Here is a 13,221-nt window from a genome sequence, read left to right as displayed (position 1 = left end):
TGAAGATTAGAATTGTGAATTTAATCTGACTTGGAAAGCATGCAGAAAAGAGAGAAAAATTGGATTAAGAAAGAGAAATAGAAACGACATGAAAAGTTAAATAAAACAAAGGACTGTGGATGATAGAAATCTGCAGCAAACATAAGCCGCCATTCTGTCACCTCTAGCAGATTGCCGCCACCAGTCACATATTGCCCTCCCATCACTTGTCAGTATCTGCAGGGTCCATTTCCTCTGGGACATCCTGGTGCACTGTATTCCACTCCCAATACATCCCCAAATCCCATGGCATCTTATCATGCAATCACAGAAAGTCCAACACTTGCCAGATTACCTCCTCACTATCCAGGGCCTCAGACACAACTTCCAGGTGAATCAGTGATTTACCTTCATTTCACTCAATCTTTTGGAGATGCCGGTGTTGGACTGGGGTGTACAAAATTAGAAATCACACAACACCAGGTTATAGTCCAACAGGTTTAATTGGAAGCACACTAGCTCTCGGAGCGCCGCTCCTTCATCAGGTAGTTGTGGAGTACACGAGTGTAAGGCACAGAATTTATAGCTATAATTTTGCTATAAACCTGTTGGATTATAACCTGGTGTGTGATTTTTAACTTCACTCAATCTAGTCTACTGTATTAGCTGCTCACAATGTGTCTCTCTACACTGGAGAGTCTAAACATAGACTTAGATTCTGCCTGTGAAAATGACCCTGCCGAGACCAGGTGTTGTCCAGTACCAATGCAGTAAGCACTTTATGACTCGACTCTTCCTCAATAATGTGACACCAAGGCCAGAGAAATGTATTTGTAGTTATTTCCTCTTGGACTTGATACTGCTATTTTTTAAACTCAATAAACAGTAAGTTTCCAGTTGCCTGCCACTCACCACATGACTGTGCTCCATGGCCAATATTTTTGTCTCAGGCCTGTTACAGTGCTTTAGCGAGGCTCAATGCAAATTTAAGGAACAACATCTCATCTTCCACTTGGGGACCTTACAATGTTCAGAACTTAACAAACATAGGGGATGAACACATCCTTCCATTCCTATTATCCACGCCTACACCACAGTCTTGTCATTATATGAGTTGCTTAAAGCACAGCCAAACCAATTTCACATATCCATTGGTCCATGATGTCCTATTTAGCTTCTATTCTTCCCTGGCTTACTATCAACCATTCCTTTGTCAGCCTCCATTTTTGTTTTCTCTGTGGGCTCTGCTGAGTTTCTTCAGCCAATTCTGTTTTAATTTGATAATAAAACAGAATTTTTAAAACATTTTTCAAAGTCCAACAATCATTAATATTTGAGGGAATGGGACATCACATTTAAGGTGTTAATTTTCACTCCTACGGAGATCATTTGTGACTTACCATGCCCTTAAAAGCATTAATTATACTGTTCTGAAGAAGGGTCACTGGGCCTGAAATGTTGACTCTGATTTTTCTCCACAGATGCTGCCAGACATGCTGAGATTTTCCAGCAATTTCTGTTTTTGTTTCTGATTTTCAGCATCCACAGTTCATTCAGTTTTTAAATTATACTACATTGAGCAATCCCTGTGTTGTTGTTGCATGTCTAGTGTGTATCTCTGAGGTGAACTCAGGAATGTCATGCCAGTAATTATATTTGCATGGTAGTCAGATGGTGGGACGCCATTTCCATTAAAAGTTTGGAGTAGCAAGTCATCCCATATAGAGCCTTTGAATTTTTCTGTTTAACAATACAGTCAGTGATGGCTTCTGTCTTTAACACTTGTCCATAAATTATACTCAGGGCTTTTAGCCTCATCAAATTATTACAGGAAAGTCCAGCCCAAATTGTAATGGCATGGTGCCATTCACAGCAGTATAAATGCTTTGTGCCACCTTGTGGCAGGTTATAGATTGGAAGTGATAATTTTTCATGCAATAAATCTTCAGTTCAAAGGAAAGTGGCTAATTGGATGCCAGGACCTTCCCCATTGGAGTGGAAACTAGAACTGGAAGACATATCATTTGCTGGTCAAATAAATACCTGTTAAGAAAATAAGTGACATGCATTTATATAGCACCTTTAACAAATTCAGGCCATCTTAGACTTAATGAAGTACTTTTGAAGTACAGTCATTATTGTAGTGTAGGAAAATGCTGCATCCAATTTGCACACAGAATGGTCACAGCAAAAGCAATGAGACAATGACCAGGTTATCTGTTTGAAATGTTCACATACAGAACTGTGAATCTTGCAAACCTGAAACACAAACAGAAAATGCTGGGGAAACTCAGCAGGTCCAGCAGCATCTGTGGAAAGAAAGCAGAGTTAATGTTTTGAAGCTCAATCAGCAACTTCTGTTTTAAATGATGTTTTTTGAGGGATTAATCTTGATGAGGACACCAGGAAGAATTCCCTGCACTTCAAGTAATTGTGCCATGGGATAATTTGCATTCCACCTAAGATGACAGACCAAGCCATGGTTTAATATTTCATCTGAAAGATATGCCTGTGAACGAAGCAGCAGTCCACTAAAGTGTCAGCATTAACTATATGCTCAAAACTCTGGAGTGGGGTTTGAACACAATCTTCTGACTCAACAAGGGATTATCACTGAGCCAAGGCTGGTAGTTCAGGACACAAGCTTGAATGAATAAATGCAATAACTTAAAAAAATCTGAGGACAAAGATAATTAAGACATTGAGCTGAACCTGAAGGGGTTTTTTGGGTTCACTCCAAATTATGTCAAGTGTTTTTGGAGGGTAGTTTTTTGTTGTGCGACCTCATGTGTTTTCGCTCCCTGCCTTAGTAAATTCACCTCATTAATTACTTACTTACATTATGTCTCTCACTTCTAATTTCCATTCTGTCTTACCCTATTTCCAGAACAACTCAGCGGATAACCAGCAAAACATTGGCATCCCTTCTGCTCATGCCATCTCTACAATGTAGTACCTGGGCATTCTGAAGCTGCCTTGATCATTAATGGAGAAAACCTGAATATGTCAGAGAAGGGGAAGGGGGCATTGTGTTTCTCTGGCAGGTATGTCATGATAGATGCTACAGTGCAAAGGAGTGGAATCCTTTTCCTGGAGGACTGGGAGAGGAGGCTGTGCCACCAGGCCCGGGCAGCCTAGTCTGAGGTCACAGCTCAGGTCAGTGCCACCTCCAGTGTGCAAAGGAATGGTTAGCAACGCAGAAAGTAGGAAAACGGCCTTCTCCATCGTCTAGGAGAAGTGCCACACTCTTCCCTTTGCCATCTCACACTCAGTCTATCAATCCATGGCACAAACCTCATAGCAAGGCTAATATCTCAACACCTTCACTGTTTCCTGCAATACATTCCCCAATTCACTGTTCCCTCTTCGCCTCCCACTCTGCACGCACTCTGCTCTGGTTCCTCAGGCCTTCAGAGAACCTCACCATCCTTGCTCTACCTGAGCCAACATGAACGGCCATGTCACCCATTGACATCTCACTTTTTTCCTCCCTGTTTCTCATTACAAGAGAAAACTGCCCATAACATGGCAGACAGAGCTTGGACAGGTTGGCTGAAGGTGGAGGGATGGTGGCGAAGTTGGGGGGCAGATGGTGAGAAAGGGAGTGCCTAAAATCCTTGTCTTTACTCTCTAAGGTGGGAGAAACCTGGCGCTCGCAGGGGAGGACCAGAGTGAGACACAGTGGGAGGGACAGAAAGAACTTGGTACTTGAGAACTTTGGTAGCATGTTTTTGTAAATGTCACTGTGTACATCCATGTTAATGATTTTAAGTTTCATGCATCTGTTTTTGAGTCTCTTTATTTTGACACTCCACATATTTCCACACCAGCCGACAGCGGTTTCTGGCTACACACAGGCTCTGATGGATGCACTGAGAGCCAATTGCACCATCTATAAGCAAAGAGAACAATGGGTATGTATTGCATTGGGTGCTGCTGACACATGTGGCCCTCCTCATTCGACATCTTTAATACCTGGTACCCTCTCTTAATAGATGTCAAAATGTTGTCCCGCAATGGCTGTGCCAGGGAGGTGCCCCATACTGACATGGTCATGCTGTAGGATGGCTGGGGAGTAGGCAGCCTCTATGTCTGTGTAGTAGATCTTACATGGGCCTTTGGAAGTCATTTGTATGGTTGTCCATGCAGTCTCTTCCCTCCCAGATTGAGTCACTTGCCCACTCGCTTTTTGTTTCCAGTGCTAAGGGAGTTGGACAGTGAGTGCTCCTCAGCCAGCAGCTTCCAGACTCAGCCTGAGTCAGTGAGCCCCCAAACATCCACATCCCTTTCCTAGTAACCCACCTTGTCAACCCGTCAGGATTCACGATTCCCAAAGCTCCCACTCCATCTGTCTAACATTCGGATCTCCTTGCCTACCATTACTAAGGTCTTGGCAAATGATAACATTGGAAAAGGGCACTGTTAGTGGGATTACCGAGATTAAGGTTACTAGATTACATGGGATTGAAGTTGACAAAGAGGAGGTTTTAGCAATTTTGGAAGATCTGAAAACAGATAAAACCCCTGGGGCAGCTGGGATTTATCCTTGGATTCTCTGGGAAGCCAGGGAAGAGATTGCAGAGCCTTTGGCTTCGATCTTGATGCCATTATTGTCGACAGGAGTAGTGCCAGAAGACTGGAGAAAGCAAATTTTGTTCCCTTATTTAAAAAGGGGAGTCGGGACAACTCTGGTAATTATAGGCCAGTGAGCCTTACTTCGGTTATGGGTAAGGTGTTGGAAATGATTATAAGAGATAGGATTTATACTCATTCAGAAAGGAATAATTTGATTAGGGATAGTCAACATGGTTGACTAACCTTATTGAGTTCTTTAAGAAGGTAACAAAACAAATGGATGAAGGTAAAGCATTTGATGTGGTGTACATGGACTTCAGTAAGGCTTTTGATAAGGTAGGCTATTGCACAAAATACAGAGTTTCGGGATTGAGGTAATTTAGTGGTTTGGATCAGAAATTGGCTAGCTGACAGAAGACAGAGGGTGTTGGTTGATGGGAAATGTTCACCCTGGAGCTCAGTTATCAATGGTGTGCCGCAAGGATCTGTTTTGGGGCCACTGCTGTTTGTAATTTTTATAAGTGATCTGGAGGTGGGTGTAGAAGGATGAGTTAGTAAATTTGCAGATGACACTAAGGTAGGCAGAGTTGTGGACTGTGCTGAAGGATGTTATGGGTTACAGAGGAACATAGATAAGATGCAGAGCTGGACTGAGAAGTGGCAAATGGAGTTTAATGTGGAAAAGTGTGAGGAAGTTCACTTCAGGCAAAACAACAGGAATGTAGAGTACTGGGCTAATGGTAAGATTCTTAACAGTGTAAATGAACAGAGAGAGCTTGGTGTCCAGGTGCATAAATCCCTGAAAGTTGCCACCTAGGTTGATAGGGTTGTTAAGAAGGTATATGGTGTGTTGGGGTTTATTGGAAGAGTGATTGAGTTTCGAAGCCACAAGGTCATGCTTCAGCTATATAAGACACTGGTAAGGCTACACCTGGAATATTGCGTGCAGTTCTGATTACAGCATTATAAGAAAGATATGGAAGCTTTGGAAAGGGTTCAGAGGAGATTTACTGGGATGTTGCCTGGTATGGAAGGGAAGGTCTTACGAGGAAAGGATGAGGGAACTAAGGCTGTTTTCGTTGGAGAGAAGATTGAGAGGTGATTTAATTGAGATGTATAAGATAATCAGAGGGTTAGATAGGGTGGACAGCAAGAGCCTTTTTCCTCAGATGAAGGCTAACACGAGGGGACATAGCTTTAAATTGAGGGATGATAGATTTAGGACAGATATTAGGGGTAGTTTCTTTCCTTAGAGAGTAGTAGGGGTATGGAATGGCCTGTCAGCAACAGTAGTAGACTCGCCAATGTTACTATCATTTAAATGGGCATTGGACATATAAATGGATAATAATGGAATGGTGTAAGTTAGATGGGCATCAGATGATTTTCACAGGTTGGCACAACATCAAGGGCCAAAAGGCCTGTACTGCGCTGTAATGTTCTATGTTCTATTGACATGCTTGATGTGTTTGTACACTGCACTCCACAGGTGATTCTGACCACTCCCCCCATCCCACTGCATTACACCCACCATCCACCACCCACCATTCAGTGTGGTTATCTTCAAAACCCTGCTGCCATCCTTTACAGTTGCTCAGTGCTTGCTGTTTCAGCACAGACTGAACCAGAGCTGCAGATGTAGCCACACCGGCTCCTCCCTCTGTTTCTATGGATGGATCTGACAGATTGTGGTTCACCCCACCAATTGACGTGACTGGACAGCCTCAGATGCCTCTACGTCTCCCCAGCCCCCCCCCCCAAACACACACACACACACACACACACACGTGCACACACCCCTTTGCCTCCATGGACTTTATTGATGACTACTCCCTTTAGAGTTGGAAACATAGCTACCTGCGTGAGGGACATGCGATTTGTTCACCAGTTAAGCTGCCACGTGGAGCAAATGTAAGATTGACATAGTGGACTGCCATCTGCTAAGAAGTCTTCCCCCTAGACTGAGGACTTCTTAGCAGCAAGGTCCCTGTTTTTTGTGACTGCACCAGTTGGCATGGCAAAACAAAGCTGGGATGCTGGGAGAAAGCAGATAAGTGCCAAGTAGGCGAGTGCTAACAGCCCTGAGATGCAACCTAGACCAGTGTGCAAGCCAGGTACCTGTCCATTTAAGCAAAGTATCCTTGCTGCAGCCTTTCAATGTTTGTTGCTGATGTGCCTTGCAATGCAGGTCCTTGTTTCCAAAGCACATTGCAATTGCATTGGAGAGGTACCAGTATCCAACATGGAGACCATTTGGAGCAGGCAATGCACTGAATCTGCCAGGAACATGCCCTGGTTTCCTTGTCAAGTTTTCCCAATGCCTAGCTTGTTTGGCAAGTTTGGTAAAGCAACAGGCAGCAGATTAATGAGGCAGATGGTGGCATTAGTAAGACATTTAAAGTCAATAATCTCTGTCAATTAATGTCTTGCTGTTACCAAGTGAGCATTTTTGTTAAGAAAGCATATGGTGTTTTGGCTTTCATTAACAGGGGGATTAAGTTTAAGAGCCGTGAGATTTTGTTGCAGCTCCATAAAACTTTGGTTAGACCGCACTTGGAATACTGTGTCCAGTTCTGGTTGCCCTATTATAGGAAAGATGTGGATGCTTTGGAGAGGGTTCAGAGGAGGTTTACCAGGATGCTTTCTGGAATGGAGGGCTTATCTTACTAAGAGAGGTTGACTGAGCTCGGACTTTTTTCACTGGAAAAAAGTAGTAAGAGAGGGGACCTAATTGAGGTGTACAAGATAATGAGAGGCATAGATAGAGTTGATAGCCAGAAACTTTTTCTCAGGGCAGAAATTGTTAACACGAGGGGTCATAGTTTTAAGCTGGTTGGAGGAAAGTATAGAGGGGATGTCAGAGGTGGGTTCTTTACGCAGAGAGTTGAGAGAGCATGGAATGCGTTGCCAGCAGCAGTTGTAGAAGCGAGGTCATTGGGAATATTTAAGAGACTGCTGGACTTGCATATGGTCACAGAAATTTGAGAGTTCGTACATTAGGTTTACCTCACATGAGGATCAATGGTTGGCACAACATCGTGGGCTGAAGGGCCTGTTCTGTGCTGTACTGTTCTATGTTCTATGTTCTATCTCACCAGACCACTTGTGAAAGATAGAACAAGATAACCTTGACATTAAAACGGGCGTCACCACATTTATCGCCTGATTCTGCCACACATCTCACCAATGTCTCCACTGCTCAGACCCCTGTAAGATTTGACCCACAGTGATAATCATTAAAATGATTGATCAAATAATTAATTCAATTATCAACAATAGTCTAAGTGAAATTTATAAAGTGGCTTTTACTTTGGGAATTTCACGTCAATCAGCCTTAACTGTCAGAGCAATGATTTACAATGTTTTGAAAATATTTCCACTCCTCAGCAACACAGTTTCAATGTTAACTGTCTATCTTACATAATAAGAGTTAAGCATCATTTTAACAATCACTATTGATTCTCACCTACCCTCTGTTTGTGAAGTACAACTTGGAAAATGGTTCATAGATTTTTAAAAAAATTATATTCAATTTCAAAATGTGATTAGTTTCAAATTAAAGATTCCTCTATTAACTTTTAATGCAATGTTAAATTGAATTAAATATGATAAAGATTCAACTTGCTGGAGAGTTAAATAATAATTGCTGAAGAGTTTTTACTTGTTTAATACTCAAGACTGAATCAGATATGCTGTTTTGTTGCTGTAAAGCTAATTTTCCATTTCAAGTAATTTATACATCATGTCTTATCAGAACATAACTCACTTGTATGTTTTACCTTAAATAGAAATATAATAGATAATTGTGAATTTATATATAAGACACTGGCTATATCTCTACGTTGTTCATTAATTAATCAACCAAACTCACTTATGATTTTTTGTAAACAATATAGCAATTCTGACTGCAACATTCCCTGTCTTTACAAACGATGTCAAAGCCTTATTGAACATTTACTCACATTTTAAAATTGATTTTGAAATAATATTTGCAAACATGGTATGTTAAAAATACACATAGTAGTCCAAACAAAACAGAGAACCTCACACTCTTTATTAATCTATCCCTGACCATAAATGTTTAATGAGGGGTGTGCAAGTTCCCTGTTACAGTGTACATTCTGAGTCACACCATTAATGTGAACATTAATTCAAAACTAATCAGAACCACAGGCACTTTTACTCTAAGTCTTTGACAAGTGTAGCTATACATAACCATTGTTAGTTGTTTTACTAATGAGTTCTGTGATTAAATTGGTTTAGTGTGCATGTTGTTTATAATTAGAAATGAAGGATGAATAGCAACATGACTCACAGGTTTATATCAATGTGTATCGAGATTATTTAACTTGAAACTCTAATTCAGTGTTTTTTTTTAAATTGATATTATAACTTTCCCCTATGACCAATGCTCAGGGAATTCAGTCTCTGTTAATCAGATTTTCACACGCTAAAAAGTCAATTCAGCTTTTACACATCACTGTTTATACTGGAAGCAAGCCAGGCTGTCTGCAAAAGCTGACAGAAATTTGAGCCTGAGAGCTGGGAAACAGGCAAATATCAATATCATAATTAAGAAATTAACCTTCATCAGTGGACCTTGGAAATATTACATTTCTTATTGAATATTTCCGAATTCCAGAAATGGTAGGCCTATTGAAACTAAATGTATAAGAGAAAAACCTAGATTGATAATAATATCAGACATTTTGGAAACCACTGTAAAATGGTGAGGCTATAGGAGAGTTACACTGAAAATGATCATCATAGCTCTAAATATTGCAGATGAGACATTTAAAATGACATTATTTTAAAGCAACAAATTGATATAAGTAACTTTTTAATGCTGTTGCACTAGGCAGTATTTGCATGAATGCTGTCTAGTGGTAATTTTGCCCAGAACTGTTCCACATGAGAAAATTATTCCTGGGGTATGAAGTATATCATCATTATTGCAATGCTGAAGAAACAAGCCAGCATTCTCAGCATGGTACATCATCTGTGTTATAATTTAGTAGCTTTTCTCACTTTGTATGTGTATTGCTGAAGGAATGGGTCATTTATAACTGGCATTTCCAAGACTTCATTCAACTTTCAATAGATCCCTAATGAAAGCAAAAAGTACTTTGACAGTGTATGAACCATTCATTCTGCAATTGATTGAAGAGAACCAGCAGAGGGCAGTACATGGGATGATATGCCACATAAATTGTATTGAAGGTATTATTAGGTGCCATACTGGGAATATTCAGTCACCCTGCTCCCAGGGTAGGATGGAAAGAAATAAGACCTTCAAAAATAGGAAACTTAATCTCAAACCCAACTCCAATATACCAACGATGAGAGAACAAAGTTAATATTTCTAGTCAACAGAACTGGACCCAAAAGGTTAATACTGCTCCTCTCTCCACAGAAGCTGGAAGAGCTGTTGAGTTTCTGCAGGGCTTTCTGGTTGTATTTCAGATCGCCAGTATCTGCAGTATTTGTTTTTATGTCTTGTGTGCCTCATTCCTCTTTTAACAAAGGCAGTCAGTGAGGTGGGGAGGGGGAGACAAGGCAGGTGAATCTTGGATGCATTTTAATGTGGATACAAGTCCCAAATTTTAAGACAGTTTAAAATTTAACAACTGACATGATATTTCCAATAAATACAGCAACTGAGGAGAAATGAGCACGCCTGGATCATTGAGGTGAATATTCTTCCAGCCTTGCTTATGGGAGCAGAGAAATAAAAATTCTTTGCTTCAGCCCACCCCAACACCAGAGTTAATTCTCATCAGCACAGTTACTTCCCAGTCTATGGTGTTCTGTTTGATGTCCCTGTCCACAACACCATACCTCTTTATCCTCTCCAGCCTTTAAATTTTGCAGAGGCCAGAATCTTTCCCTCATTCTTTGGTGCTCCTTAGCTGCATCAAGGGCTTATCATGTAAACATCAAGAAAGGGAGAACATTTTTAATGATGCACTGTCATTAGATTCCACAGGACCACTGCAAAAACTCAGCTTTCCAGCAATCTTCCACATAATTATGGCCCATGCATCCTTCACAGCCAGCACTTCCTGGAATCTATGGAGAGTTGTTGTCTCAGGAGGCTATCGTTAAACTGTAGTATCATTGTACTATGTTATCTGTTAAACAAAGACACAGATATAAGGCAAGAGCAGTTGCCAATGGCAAGGGAGATCACCGCAACTTTGCACTTCTATATGTCCACCCTATTCCAGGTATATAAAAAAATTAAAGATAAAACTAGAATTATTTGGAGATGTTGACGTTGGACTAGGGTGTACAAAGTTAAAAATCACACAACACCAGGTTATAGTCCAACAGGTTTAATTGGAAGCACTAGCTTTCGGAGTGCTGGTGTGCATCAAGTCAGACAGCATGTCTGGAAAATCAGAAGTTTGTTGACATATCAGGTCTTTTCCTCAGTTACTATTCCATGCAGGTATCATTTAGGTGGCACATTATTCCATACCAACCACTTCACACTGTTTTCATATGGATCAACATCAGAATAAGGCAAAAGTTTTAAATAACACTACTGGTTTTCCCACTGTTCAACAAACACCCATGATAACATTCTCATTGCTCTACACAATAGTTTCTTCTTATATGAAACATAAGTGTTTCACAACAAATATCCAACATTTTGGATCTTTCTTTTATGAGATGTGAATATTGTTGGCAAAATTTGCACTTGTTCATGAACCCTAATTGTCCTGGAGAAGGTGATGGTGAGCTGCCTTCTTGAACTGCTGCTGTCTAACTGCTGTAGATACACCCACAGAGGGATGGAGGGAGTTCCAGCATTATGACCCAGTGACAGTGAGGAAATATCCTTTCCATATCAAGACCATTCAGAATCTTATACACTTTAATCAAGTTACTCCTCACGTTTCTAAACTCCAGTGGAAACAAGCCTAACCTGTCCAACCTCACCTTATAGAATAACCCGACTAGTCCACCAATCTAGCAAGTCTCCACTAAATCAATTCCAATGCAATTATATGCCCCAGGACTGATCCTTTTGGAACACCACTAATTACATCTTTCCAACCAGAAAAAGACACATTAATCTGGACTTTCTAAATTCAGTGTGTTACCAATCATAAATCCATGCTAATACATTATTCACAACACTGCGAGCTCCTATCTTGTGCAATAACCTCCTGTGGGTCCTGACTGAACGTCTTCTGAAAATCCAAATACACAACATCTGCCAGTTCTCCTTTAGCAACTCTGCTATACATATCCTCAGAGAACTCTAACAAATTTGTCAAACATGCCTTCCCTTTCACAAAACCACGTTGACTGTGTTCTATTGTGATAGGCTTTTCTAAATGTCCTGCAATGTCTTCCTTAAAAATGGACTCCAGCATTTTCGAAAGAACAGGTATGGGCTGACTAGCTTATAATTTACTGCTTTCTGTCTGTCTCCCTTCCTGAACAGGGGATCACATTGGTGGTATTCCAATCTGCTGAACCCTCTCTGAATCCAGTGAGTTCTGAAGTATTTCAAAGAATGACTCCAAATTCTCTGCAGCTACATGGATGCAGGCCATCAAGTCCTAGTGACTTGTCTGCCTTTTGTCCTAATAGTTTTTCCAATACTTTGTCCTTTGTGATAGAGATTGTTACAAGACCGTACCTTCCATTAGGTAAAAATAAAGGACAGCAGATGCTGGAAACCAGATTCTAGCATTAGCATTTTGCTATTTGATATCTTTGTGATGTTTATGGTGAACTCCACCTTGAAGATCAATGCAAAATATTGATTTAAATTATCTGCCATTTTCTTATTTCCGTTATCAATTCCCAAGTCACATCCTCCACGGATCCCATACTCACTTTAGCTACTTTTTTAAAAATATGGTAGATGTTCTTGCTGCTTGTTTCTGTATTAGTTGCTAATTTACAGTTACAATCAATTTTCTCCTTTCTTATGTAAGCTTCTGAGCCATCTGCTGCAATTTCTTTAACAATTTCTCAATACCCTGGCTTACTATTAAGTTTTGCCACTTCATATGCCTTCATTTTTTGTTGGATGCTCTCCTTGATTGCCTTTGTTAATCACTTTTTTGAACTTTTGTTCAACTTTCCCATTGAATCCTTCTTTTTGACCAGAATGTTTGCTGAATATCTGCTTAAGCATCTGCTTAGGCTCTTCCTTCAACAACATGGGACAGATTAGAGCGTTATTTTTTGGGCTGCGGAATCCAATATGAAGTTAACTTGCCAAGTGGTAATGAGGTCAAAGGTTGTCTGAAATTACAGATTTAAGTACAGGTTTATTAGGTTTTTTTATTCATTCATGGAATGAGGGTGTCACTGTCTTTGAATGGAGTCATTCAATGTGGTCTTACGCAGATGAACAATTGTATTAATCCTCAGTGAATGCTGTACATAGAGTCAGCACATGATAGAGAAGGTGTTAGCTCTGAGGCAAGTGACGTACCAATGGAATCTGAGCACTATTCCGTTTCAGCACTCCCTCAACGATAAAAAACTCTTTCTGTACATATCTCAGTCCACACTCTATCTAAATGTTAAGATATTTTAAAGGTTGCTGCTTTCCACACTCTAATAACAAATGCTCCTTTAGATAGGTCTTTATCTCTCAGTAATACTGGCACACTGACAATTTCAAAGACTGCATTATAA

Source organism: Hemiscyllium ocellatum, chromosome 5 (assembly GCF_020745735.1).
Source record: "Hemiscyllium ocellatum isolate sHemOce1 chromosome 5, sHemOce1.pat.X.cur, whole genome shotgun sequence".
Classification (NCBI taxonomy): domain Eukaryota; kingdom Metazoa; phylum Chordata; class Chondrichthyes; order Orectolobiformes; family Hemiscylliidae; genus Hemiscyllium; species Hemiscyllium ocellatum.
This window is presented reverse-complemented; position numbering follows the sequence as displayed.